Raw genomic sequence first — 12,873 nt, 5'->3', positions numbered from 1 at the left:
TGCAGATGTAAAAAGGCCTTTTAAAAAGTACTGTTTTTTTTTAAAAAATATGATAAAGAAATTTGATATAGTGCAGTCTTAATCCATTGCGGTTAAAGAGTTCCCCCCTTCGAGTTGTAAAACTCTGCTGGATTTTTCCAACATTTTAAAAATAGATTAAGACTGGGAGTAAGAATGGAAAACAAGAGATATTGTATTCCAAAGTAAATGTGGTTAGGATTGGGCAGTAAAGTTGCTATCCAGAGAACACTCACTTGGTAGTAAATTCCACAAAATCAATGAGGTCTTCTTTCAAGTAACTATGCTTAGGATCAAGGTTAATCAGGATAATATATAATTCAGTCTGACCTTAGGCAACCTGGAAAATAAGTTTACCTGACTGGAGGTTTTTGAAAAAGATGTGTGTTGTTTGCACAAGATTATAGCAGTATTTGAGGGGTTGGGGGAGTCACACATTGATTTGGGTTAACTGGAAGATAATGCCTCATTTGAAATGAGGATTCATGTTTACAGATGGGAATACTCCAATATTTAGCCATGTTTACTCCAAATTAAGGTCCACTGAGTTCAAGAGAATTTACCTGCATTCAACAATGCAGTGACTAGGGATAAAACCCCACTGATCCAAACGAATTTATTTGTACACAAAGCAGATGCATAGAGTCAGGATGTTAAAAAATACAAAGGTAGCCAGTTCGGCCCATGGGGGGGGGGACTGGGGTTTTGTGGTGGTGGGAGCGTTATCCTCCAAAGCTGGGCAATGCATTTGGACAACGCAAAAAGCCACAAAATTTGGATTCTCCGGAACTTTTCCTCAAGCAACATGTTGCACAAGTTAAGGGGTTGGTTGGACCTAGATGAAAGATGATAGTATCCCGATCCATTTCGGGTGGCGTTCACTTCCTACTAAACCTGCATAGGACCAGCCTGGGGAACTAGCCAAAGGCGAGAAGGAAACTGCTCTGTTTGAACTTAAACTCTCTCTCTTCCTGGGTAAATATCCTGGGGACTCCTCATCTTCATAACCAAGCAGAGCGCTAATCCCCCTAATGGCATGCTTCCTTAGAGCAAGTCCGGAGGGGACATCCTCTCTAGCGTGCATCTTTAGGGCTGCAGGCGAAAGATCCCTGGGCCTAGCGCACTCGGGGAGACCTTTCCACGACTCCCCACTCGACCAGGCCCTGTAGGCGCGCGCGTCCGGGGAGGCGGAGGTTTCGCAGGTCCCCCTGGGCGGGGCCCCGAGCAACGGGGGACTTGGCTGCCCCAGCGCCCCGCTCCCCGCGTCCTGTTGGCCACCGGGCGGGCAGGTGTGCCGGGGGAGGGAAGGAAGCCCGCGATCGGAGCGAGATTTCTGTGTTATTCTGCAGCGCCCAAGGCGGGCCGGTGCTTTGGCTGCCGCCGCTGCGATTGCTTTAAGGGAGCGAGGCCATCCGTCTGGCAGACGCCTTTGAGCCTCACAAAAGAACAGGATGTTGTTGATTTGTAACCAAACCACAGAGAGGAAATGATTGTAAATTTCCTCTAAACATCCCCACTGTCTGCCTCCCTCGCTTCCGCCTCCTCCTCCTCCTCCTCCTCTTCCACCCCCGCAGCAAAGGAGCTGCTGCAGTTTCCATAAGGGGGAATCTCTCCTGCGCAAATGGCTTTCCACCTCGGATTCTCTTTCTCCCTTCTTCATTTCAGCATCACGATTTCTCTCCTCCACCACCACCCCTTTCCCCATCCGCCTTTTGTCTTTTCAATTTAAGCAGAGTTTACTTAGCAGTCCGCAGCTCCCGCTTGCTTGGCCGGGTGAGAATTGGTTTACAGCTGTAACACCTACCCTGCAAATCCAGAACATCCCGTCCCGGGGTGGGGGGCTGGGAGGAGGGGAGAGAGAGGGGGGAAGGCGCGCCATGAGTTCATTGTGTAACTTTCTCTCCCCTTCGCGAATGAGTTGCATTATTTACCCGTCATATTTGCTCATCCTTAATCCGTTTGCGAGCCGGCAAGACTGCAGGAAATCGCGCGGGAGTCCAAACCAACCCCTTCCGCTCCAAATTCTTTAAAAAACAAATCTGACCCTATAGAGTTCTTATCATTAGAGGCCTCTCTCTGTGCTTAATTGCAGCTTTCTAAACGGCACACCGCGGTCGCCTGCCAGATGTCCCTATATTTTAAGGGGTTGTGCTCTTAGCTTCTCGTTGCCACGGGTTATGGCTTTCTCCGTGACAAATGAGATACAGCAAGCAACTATGTCCCTGGAATATGGATGGATTGAGAGGTTGAAATATTCCCTAATTCACATCTGGATGTGGTCTGTACTCTCAGATCTTTCTGTTATATACAGCCTGATCCAGTTAAAGTTGGGAGTATGTGGATTCAAGCTCCTCTAGTCTCTCTCTCTCTCTCTCTCTCTCTCACACACACACACACACACACACACACGCCAATGATTGTAGGTTTAACTTTAGAAGTAAGCCCAGTTGATACCATTACAACTGATATACATAGAAGTGTGCTTAAACTACAGTCTTGCTGACGAATCTCCTGCAAATCAGAATTAAGTCTATATTTATTCATTCAGGTGGCCCCATGTGCGTCTGTAAAAATACAACTAAAAATCATACAGCATCTAGCACAGCACAGTACAATCGTGACAACAGGCAGACAGCAGGCATCAAGTGGTTCCCAAGACCCACAGTAATTTTCAAGTGGGCCACGGGGAAATTTTGTTGGTAGCCACTGTTTGTTGTTGGCATCTGTTTATGTCAAGAGACAATGGGGTGCACATCCAGGGGTGAAGTCAAACTTCTGCATTAGTAGCACCAAAGTAACTTTTCCAGGATGCAAGCCTGGTTAGTGTGTATGGAGGTCCTGGGATACAAGATTCTTGTCACTGTATAAGACTAATGGTAAAAATGGCCTGCCTGGCTAACCTACAAAGGGATATTTTGCTTTGTTTCAACACTGCTAACATATGTACCTTTTAAATCAATAATATGAAACGCTCACTATAGTGTGAAAATTGTCAAATGGGAGGGTGGGGGAGAAATGAGAAGAAGGAAAAGGATATAAATCATATGCCTACTTTGTCATAAAAAACCAACCAAACGCACACGAAACACAGTGATATTTTCAGCATGAATTGAAATATGCCATTTGCAGAACAGGAAATATTCCTGAAAGCTTCTTCTTGTCCCCATTAAAAATAGTTGCAAACAGTTGAATCAACGTGGGCGATGCTGGCATCAAACTTCCCAAAGCAGAATATGAGAAAGAGGAAATCCCTGCACTGGACAGGAAATGAGAAATGATGAGCTATATTTGCGCTGCGGACCAATTTGGAGAAGACGTGATCTCTGGTGTATTGTCAAGCCCATTGCCTGTGCTGTCACAGAACTCCTTTCTTTATTGCTAACTAAGCCCAGGGGCTGCTCTGATTACAGATATACTGTAAGCAGCTGCTTAAGACGATAGCTATGGGAGAAGACAATGTCGATGAATCTTTAGGGGAACCGCTGCTGAGCAGTGACATTCGCTCACCTTCAGAAGGTTTGTGCATAATCTTTAGTTACGATAAGGTCTGTAGTCATGGACTTGAAGCCCCAAGGTTGAAAGGTCCTCCTTGATGGCTATGCATCCCAATGTTGAATAATGCTGTGCACTCATAATTTGCTGTGGATGAAAGAAAAACCCTCGCGATATCTATTGCCTGATTTGTAGCCAAAGGAGAGGTTTTGGGATTACATTCAGTGGTTCTGTTAGGGCTAGATTTCAGAGCTCGGGTCCAGGAGCCCACCCTTCCCCAAATGAGCAGCAACAGATGATGGGGCCAATAGCGGCAGGAAACAGGTGTGGTGTCCACTTCCTAGCATCACACAAGCCATGTGAGGTCCAGAGACACTCTGAGGATATGAAAGTGGCAATTCACTGCACAACCCACTAAATCTGTTTGCTTTTTTTATTTTAGTGAATGCTTCCCCCCCCCACCTGGCAAAGTGGGCAGGGTGGAGGGCAGCAGAGCAACCAGGGGGGAGGAGAAAGCAGAGCAGCCAGAGTAATATGCAGGAGGCAGCCAGGAGGCTTCTCCCCCTCCTCCCTGCCATCTTACTAAGAGTTTCCCCTAACTTGCCAGGGCCAGTGATGGAATATGTCAACGTCACTTGAAATAAATAAAGAAAAGCTTATCTTTCTTAAATGGTTACAATGGTGGAGTCGTCAGAGGATGGTGAGTGAAAGCATTTTGTGCCTTATCATAAAACGTTTTTCTTTTGAATCTTCTTGCTCTACAGAGACAATACAGGCAAGCAGCAACAGTCAGGGTCAGGCATGCATCTCCTCCATTTTTGAACATTTGCAGAGGTCAGACAACAGATTGCCTTCCTAGAACTGTGCTGCTTGCAAAAGATTTGATCCAGAAAGATTTACTGATGGTTAACTTAATAAATGTGTCAGTGGAAGTGGTAAAATCGCCCTGCCTGAAACCTTCCTGAGGGATTGTGGTGCTTGCAGGTGGCATGAAAGTACAAACACTTTCCTCTCTTTTCCAACAGCCCAGTTGGGTGTGAAAATTAGGCCAGAAGCGCTCTGTGCACCTAATTATAATGTTGTTGATTGATGGTGTTGGGGTGAGGATGGAGCAATAGAGCACCTGTTTTCCACAAGCCTTTAAGTTGCTTTTATTTATCCTCTATTGGTGCTTTATCATCTGTAGGGCATGTAGTTCTCCCCGCCCGCCACACTTACGATTTAGTCTGCCTCTGCACAGACCAAGATAAAGTGCACACATATGCCTGTCTGTTCAAAAGTAAGCCTACAGAGTTCAAAATGTAGGCACTTACTGTCGGGATGCATGGTTTAACATTGCCATCCAAGGCTGCATAAACACCATATGTTTAAAGCACATTATTTCCCCCAAATAATCATGAGAACCATAGTGTACCTTCACAGAGCTCCAGTCCCCGGTGCCCTTCACAAACTGCAGTTCTCAGGATTCTATGGGGAAAACAATGTGCTTTCAATGTACTGTGTGTCTATTTATGAAGCTCAAGCCAAGAAACCTCCTTTACCTGGCTATGAAATGGTGTGCTCAGACTTCTTTTTAAAAAGAATTGAGACCCTCCAATGATATACAGTATGTGAATGTAAACTTCATGTGTTACATGTGCCCTATGGGTGATATGCATTGAGAGCACTGATGAAACTACAGAGGTGTGGACCTTGCAATCAACTTTTACAATGCGTTTAATATCACACTTACAAAATTGCAGATGGCAGGTACCTCTTAGAAAAGCCATGCCCCTTTCTCTCACAGGAAGAAATGCCTTCCCCCACCTTCAGCCACAAATAATGCTGGTTATGACATATGCCCATATTATTTGAAAGCAAAGTGTGCTTTTCTCCCAAAGAGAGCATTCTTAATTAACATAAAAGCATATGCAGACTGAGTAATCAAGGTTTCTTTAATTGGATGGCAGCCCTAATAAGACACTTATAAGTAAAATTAAACCCAAATCTCTTGAGCTGCAGAATTCAGATTCAAGCATCTTTTAAAGAATCTAGACTCCAAAGTCAATGTAAAGTTGTTTCTACCTTGAGTAAGACTATTCATTTATCTTCAGGGCTGCAGATACTACTACATAGCAAAAGTTATTAGCCTGCAATCTTGTGTACATTTACCTGAGAGTAAGTCTCATTGAACCAAGTGGGACTTACTTAATAGGACTGTGCTGTAATTCCAGGGGATTGAACTAGGGCCGAATCAGCACTAAGCAAGGAAGCTGCATTTCTGAGTTGCTCAAAAAAGACTGAGCCAGCCAAACAGTCTCCAGCATCTCCCTGGTACTCCTAGGTGACCTCACAGCTGATTCGGAGCCAAGGAAAATAATGAGCGATTGAAACAAATTGCACAGAAGGGTGACATAGGAGATTGCCTCCTGAAGGCAAAAGAACAATATAGGATATATAGAAATGAAATAGCATGGATGACACTGTAGGTTTTTTCAGGTACAGTGTGTGAATATTTGGATTCTGTTTATTCTTTCAAAGTGGCACAACTCACTCTTTTTCTTCTTCTTCAATAATTCAGTTTATTTTCCCTTTTTTGCAAATTAATGTAGACATTTTCAAGTACTGTACTACACGTTTAATCTAAAAGCTATACACTAATCAGTTCCTGGTGTAATTTTCTAGGTAGAAACAGCAGGATGTTGAAAAAGAAATTCGGGTGAGTTTTAGGTAAGCAGTTTTGCACCTTTGATTGCCTTAGGAACGCCTGGAATTTTTCCAGTCACTTAAATTTTTTCACATTAGTTATAATACAGCTATTCCACAAAATTGCTGGTTGCAATCCAGCCATGGAATGCACAGAATAGCTGTTGCCCTGCCCTCAGCCAAATCCTATCTAGGTAAATAACAGCGCCACCAGTGTTATTTTATTTAATTTTATGAATTTATATACTGCCCTATACCCGGAGGTCTCAGGGCGGTTCACAGTGTTAGGAGGGCAGCTCTATGGATCACCTGCCCCATGAGCCGCCACTGTTTGGATGCTCTGCCATGGGACTGGCACACAATGAACTACCTCCTAGTGATAAGGCTGAGAGATAATGTATATGGGCAATGCTCGCTGAGGAATCTGTGCCTCTGTACATGTACTGACATAGGTCTCCATCAGACTGACATTGATGGGACACTGGCTAGGTGGTATGACGGATGCACAGGTCAACATCTAGCAGGTGGACTAGTCTCCAAGTTCTCAATGGCACCTTCACAAATACAGTATTTATTAAAAAAACACCTTTTGAGTGTAGGAATAAAATCCTGACAACAATTTTTGTGATCATGCTGTCCTATTGTGCTTCTAGGATGTAGGTGGATGTTGAGGATGAGCAACACTGCCCATTCTGGGGTGTGTGTGTGTGTGTTTGTTTGTGTGTCCATTTCTCATCCAGTGGTTCTAGTATAATCTAGGTTATTGAGTGAGGACATGTAGTCCCATGTAGGCTGTTGCATTCAACAGGGATGAATGGGAGTGTGCAGCTGAGATCCTCTTCTTGCCTCAACTGGAAAAGGAAGACCTTGCATTTTATCACTTTATCACAGCTGTTTCTATCAGTCAGCACTAGGCAAAGAAACTGCCTTAGGCAGTGGGTGTTAATTGGCAATCTACCTCCTTCCTGTCATGAAGTGTTACTTTGAGGTATTACCAGCTTCTGCTAACACTTGAGTCCTTGAATAAAGGAAGCAAATATGCAAGAGGGTGTGTGTGTGTGTGGCAATTGCTTGACTCAACTGAGTTGTGTGTGTCAAAACAAAAAAAATTCCTTCCAGTAGCACCTTAAAGACCAACTAAGTTAGTTCTTGGTATGAGCTTTCGTGTGCATGCACACTTCTTCAGATACTTGAGTTGTGTGTGTGTTTTCAATATAAGTGGGACGCAGGTGGCGCTGTGGGTTAAAGCCTCAGCGCCTAGGACTTGCCGATCGAAAGGTCGGCGGTTCGAATCCCTGCGGCGGGGTGCGCTCCCGTTGCTCGGTCCCAGCGCCTGCCAACCTAGCAGTTCGAAAGCACCCCCGGGTGCAAGTAGATAAATAGGGACTGCTTACTAGCGGGAAGGTAAACGGCGTTTCCGTGTGCAGCTCTGGCTCGCCAGAGCAGCGATGTCACGCTGGCCACGTGACCCGGAAGTGTCTCCGGACAGCGCTGGCCCCTGGCCTCTTGAGTGAGATGGGCACACAACCCCAGAGTCTGTCAAGACTGGCCCGTACGGGCAGGGGTACCTTTACCTTTACCTTTACCTTTCAATATAAGTAGTCGCCTCTGTTGTGCTTGGGGTTAATTTTGAAAGTGGGATTAGGGAGGCTTGTCGTGCCTCACCACAAACTGCAATTGCTAGTAACTGTGCTGCTTCCTATCAAAGGTGCTGCACTAAGATTGTCAGAAGGACCTTTAAAAATATTTGAGCATGCACCTGCAGCAGCAGGGTGTTGTGCAGAGAACAAGTACGGTAATTCAGTGCAGCTTCTCCATGCAGCTTTACAGTCTAGAGGAGCCTTCCATAACCTGGTTCCCTTCAGAGGATTTGGACTGTAACTCCCACTTTGTGATAGGAAGCACTCTGGCTGGGACTGAAAGGAGTTGCAGTCTAAGCATCTGCAAAGGCAGCAGGCTGGGGATAACCGGTTTAGAGCATGTTACATGAAGAAAATAAGGGAGAGAAGGTGAATAGGAATTAAAGTAGGAAACAAGGGGCTGAGCCCAAGAGCAGAGAGAAAAAAGAAAGTTTGATTATAATTGTTTTCTGTAATTCTCTCCAGAAATAATTCTTACATCTATGAGGATCTGAGCCTAATGTCCAACTTTGTAAATAACCTCAGATACAGAGTGGCAGGAATCTAGAAATCTTTTGGCATAGTTATTGTTTTGCTTTTTGGTGTTTGCCACGGGGGCTCCTTTGGGAGGAAGAGCAGGATAAAAATGGAATAAATAAAATGAAATTAAAACTTTGGTTACCAAAACTTCTTCTTCCATGGTGTAGACAAGCCATGGAGCTTAGAGAAGGAATTCCATATTTTGTCTGTGTTCCTGTACCAGAGTCCTTTAGAGGAACTTTTTTTTTTTTTTAATCCAGCAAGAGGATAAAACCATGGGTAGGCAAACTAAGGCCCGGGGGCCGGATCGCCCGCGGATGGTCCAGGAATCAGTGTGTTTTTACACGAGTAAAAGGTAAAGGTACCCCTGCCCGTACGGGCCAGTCGTGTCCAACTCTAGGGTTGTGCGCTCATCTCACTTAAGAGGCCAGGAGCCAGTGTTGTCCGAAGACACTTCCGGGTCACGTGGTCAGCGTGACGAAGCTGCTCTGGCGAGCCAGCACCAGCGCAGCACACGGAAACGCCGTTTACCTTCCCGCTATAAAGCGGTACCTATTTATCTATTTGCACTTAGGGGTGCTTTCGAACTGCTAAGTGGGCAGGAGCTGGGACTGAAAGATGGGAGCTCACCCCGCCGCGGGGATTCGAACCGCTGACCATATGATCGGCAAGTCCTAGGCACTGAGGTTGTACCCACAGCGCCACCCACGCTACATGACTACATTCTACATGAGTAGAATGTGTCTATTTATTTAAAATACATCTCTGGGTTATTTGTGGGGCGCAGGAATTCATTTCCCCTCAAAAAATATAGTCCAGCCCCCCACAAGGTCTGAAGGACAGTGGACTGAAAAAGTTTGCTGACCCCTGGATAAAACTATAGATGTGGTGACCGAGGCTGCATTTCTTGTATGCGGGGATTTTAACCAGGCAGATTTGAAAGTGGCCCTACCCAAATTCTATCAACACATAAAGTGTGCAACCAGGGGAGAAAGGACTCTGGACAGGCTGTATACAAATGTCAAACAGGCCTATAAGGCCGAACCATTGGCACATCTAGGCCAATCTGATCATGTGTCCCTGCTCCTGACTCCTGAATATATTCCATTGAGGAAACGGACTCCAGCTATAAAGAGGGATATTACAATATGGCCAGCTGAAGCATCCCAACAACTACAAGACTGTTTTCATGACACCGACTGGGAGGTATTTGCCCAACAGGATCTAGAGACTCATACTGAGCAAGTGTTGGACTATATCAGGTTCTGCACTGACAATGTAACACAGAGGCGCCGGATAAAGATCTACCCAAACAGGAAGCCCTGGATGACAAGGGAGGTCCAGGGGTTGCTAAAGGCAAGAAATACTGCTTTCAGAAGTGGAGATAAGTCGTTGTACAGCTTAGCTAGAGCGGATCTAAAGAGAGGTATCCGTGTAGCAAAGGAGGCGTATAGACAGCGTCTGGAGAATCATCTACAAAGCAACAACACCAGGCAGGTGTGGCAAGGCGTACAAGAATTAACAGGGTATAAATTCAAGGATTCTCTGGCAGACGAGGGAGGGGCATCCCTCGCAAAGGATCTGAATGCCTTTTTTGCCCGTTTTGAAGCAACATCTGCAGCAACACCTGCTGAGGCTTTACCACCACCACCACCACCACCACCACCACTCCCTGTGAAGGCTTTGCCACCATCACCACCATCGTCATCATCAGTACAAAGGAATGTGGTAGTCTCTGTGGAAAAAGAAGAGATGAGGAAGGTGCTGAAGGGAATCAACCCAAGGAAGGCCACAGGGCCAGATGGGGTAGCTGGAAGGGTACTGAGAGACTGTGCAGACCAACTAGCAGGAGTTTTCACTGGGATTTTAAATCGATCCCTAGCCCAGGCTATTGTTCCATCCTGCCTAAAGTCCTCTACTATCGTTCCAATAGCAAAAAAATCTAACCCGGAAGATCTGAATGACTTTCGTCCAGTAGCACTCACACTTATAATCATGAAGTGCTTTGAAAAGCTGGTACGAAATTATGTCATTGCCTGTTTACCAGAGGGACTGGACACATTCCAATTTGCTTATAAAACGAAAAGATCGACAGAGGACGCTGTGGCGATTGCCCTCCATGCCGTTCTTGCACATTTGGAGCAGCGGGGGGGTTATGCCAGACTGCTTTTTTTAGATTTCAGCTTGGCATTTAATACCATTCTACCACAACGTCTGGTGTCTAAACTGGAAGATCTGGGGCTCCCGTTATCACTTTGTGGGTGGATATCGGCCTTTCTGTCAGACCGCACCCAGAGGGTTCGGTTGGGCCCTTATACCTCTAATACACTTAAGACTAACACAGGAACACCACAGGGATGCGTACTTAGTCCGCTCCTTTATATTCTCTACACGTACGATTGTGTCGCTGCTCACCCTAGTAATAGGGTTGTCAAATTTGCAGATGACACAACCGTGATTGGGCTCATCTCTGAAAGAGAGGGTGAAACGGACTATAGAGATGAGGTGGAGCGGCTGACAGAGTGGTGCAGAGCTAACAACTTGCTCATAAATACAAGGAAGACAAAGGAGCTTGTGGTGGACTTCAGGAGACAGAAGAGCAATGTCCAGCCACTTCTGATTGATGGGGTCTGTGTGGAGAGGGTAACAACGTTCAGATTTTTGGGTATTGAATTACAAGAGGATCTGTCCTGGAGTGTCAACACAAGGGGGCTTGTGAAGAAGGCGCAGCAGAGACTGTACTTTTTAAGAATCCTAAGGAAAAACCATCTTCCGCAGAAACTGCTGCTTGCCTTCTATCACTGTGCCATTGAGAGCGTGCTCACTTACGGCTTATGTGTGTGGTACGGAAGCTGTACTACCCAGGACATGATGGGGTTGTGCAGAGTTGTTAAGGCAGCAGTGAGCATTGTTGGCTGCCCACTCTCCACCTTAGAGCAGATTTATGCCACAAGGTGCCATAGGAAGGCACTGGACATAGTAAAAGATCCATCGCATCCTGGTCACTGTCTCTTCGAGCTCCTGCCGTCGGGACGGAGATACAGGACGATGATGACAAGAACGAGCCGTCTCAAGAACAGCTTCTTCTCCAGAGCGATCTCGGCCCTGAATGGGAAACCTGGACTTTGAAGTCATCTAATCTTCCTTGCTGTATTATATTATATTGTTTTAATTAGTGTTTTTATAGTTGTTCTGATTTTAAGTGGAGTGCAGCCAAGTAATTTCGTTGTCCCTGAGAGGGGGCAATGACAATAAAGATATTATTATTATTATTATTATTATTATTATTATTATTATTATTTGGAACAAATTTTGAACTCAGTGAGGATGGCTAGTTTTGGTCTTGTCCAGGGTCTGCATATGAATGGAATGCCTGTCTGAGCAGGAGAGGAAGGGGGTTCTTTAAAGTCACTTCTCTGAAACTACTCAAAAGCCATTTTTGAACTGGATTAAGGTTTTTAATGAATGCTTCAAGGTTTACCCTCTGCAGGGAGCATCAAAGAGTACAAGAGGGTTCTTTTGTGGTTTACTGTTTCTTTATATAGGATTTTTTCCCCGGGGCTAGCTTTTCTTCCTTTTAAAAAAAATATGACCACAAGTTACATAAAACATGGATTACGGAGTCAACGAGTTACATGACTTTTCATTTTCTTCTTTCTAAAGTATAGTCTTAGGAGGTTACATATGACCCACCTAGTCTGGATTCTGGTAGAGAGGAGAAACCAGCCTTTCTACAGCAATAAGTCGTAAGATAGTCTTCATGCATCGAATAACATCCAGTCCCTAGAATTTGGAGACTAGATTGACAGATCACGAGTCATTCATGTTTACTACCCTTCCTTAAAATCCTTATTTTCAGCTTTCTTTGGCAAATGTATTGATATCCAATCCACCTTTGACTCTCACTACATCCTTGGCTTCGCTTGCATCCTGTGGCAGTGAGGCCGCAGTCCAAATATCTGCGGTGTAATAAACATTTGTGCCGAGCACAAATTAATGCTATTGATCTTGGAGAGGGCTGGAGCTTGCTTCTGGTCTTTTCTCACTCTGGGACCTCTTGTTCTTCCTTCAGTTTTCAATTTAATTCCTCTTGTGTGGCTCTTGACCCCGCATAATCCGGAGTCCTTGGTTCTTGCCTGGATGTGGCTACAATTCCCCTACCCACGAGTCCTCTATCCAAGCAACATATGCTATTTCTGCAAAGCACATTCACCACTGCATTAGCATAGCTAATATGCAGAGGTTGCAGCAGGTGCTCTAGTTCTGTCTTAGGTGCTGGAAGCAATGAGGCAGTTTGAAATCACTATCAAAGAGGAGACTTTTCCCACCAGGGCAAACTGTCTTCTCTCAGAGTACAGTAATGTATGCAAGAAATTAGTGATAATGACTGCATGCTGGACTCTATGTTCCAGACAACCAACATGCTCTGAACATGTTGTTGGAAATAAACATGTTTACTCAGAAGTAAACAACAACCTTGCTCCAATCATAAAACCATAGCATTGCAGGAGGCTTTACC

General features: G+C 45.1%; 1 long non-coding RNA gene across 3 annotated transcripts in view; it reads left to right on the top strand.

The window, feature by feature from the left end:
* The window catches only part of LOC310839638, a 31,708-nt gene that overhangs the window by 6,248 nt on the left and 12,587 nt on the right, over positions 1–12,873 (top strand). The window contains exons 1-3 of one of the 3 annotated variants that reach the window (XR_014561571.1): positions 3,487–3,534; positions 4,118–4,210; positions 6,175–6,219. This is a non-coding gene — a long non-coding RNA (uncharacterized lncRNA). Of the gene's footprint in view, positions 1–3,486; positions 3,535–4,117; positions 4,211–6,174; positions 6,220–12,873 lie in introns of those variants that run through there. The other 2 variants (XR_014561572.1, XR_014561570.1) reach the window with 2 other exon arrangements.

The sequence above is a fragment of the Podarcis gaigeae genome (assembly GCF_964106915.1).
Source record: "Podarcis gaigeae genome assembly, chromosome: 2".
Lineage (NCBI taxonomy): Eukaryota > Metazoa > Chordata > Lepidosauria > Squamata > Lacertidae > Podarcis > Podarcis gaigeae.
The sequence above is the reverse complement of the archived record's forward strand: the minus strand, read 5'-3'. Positions and strand labels throughout refer to the sequence as shown.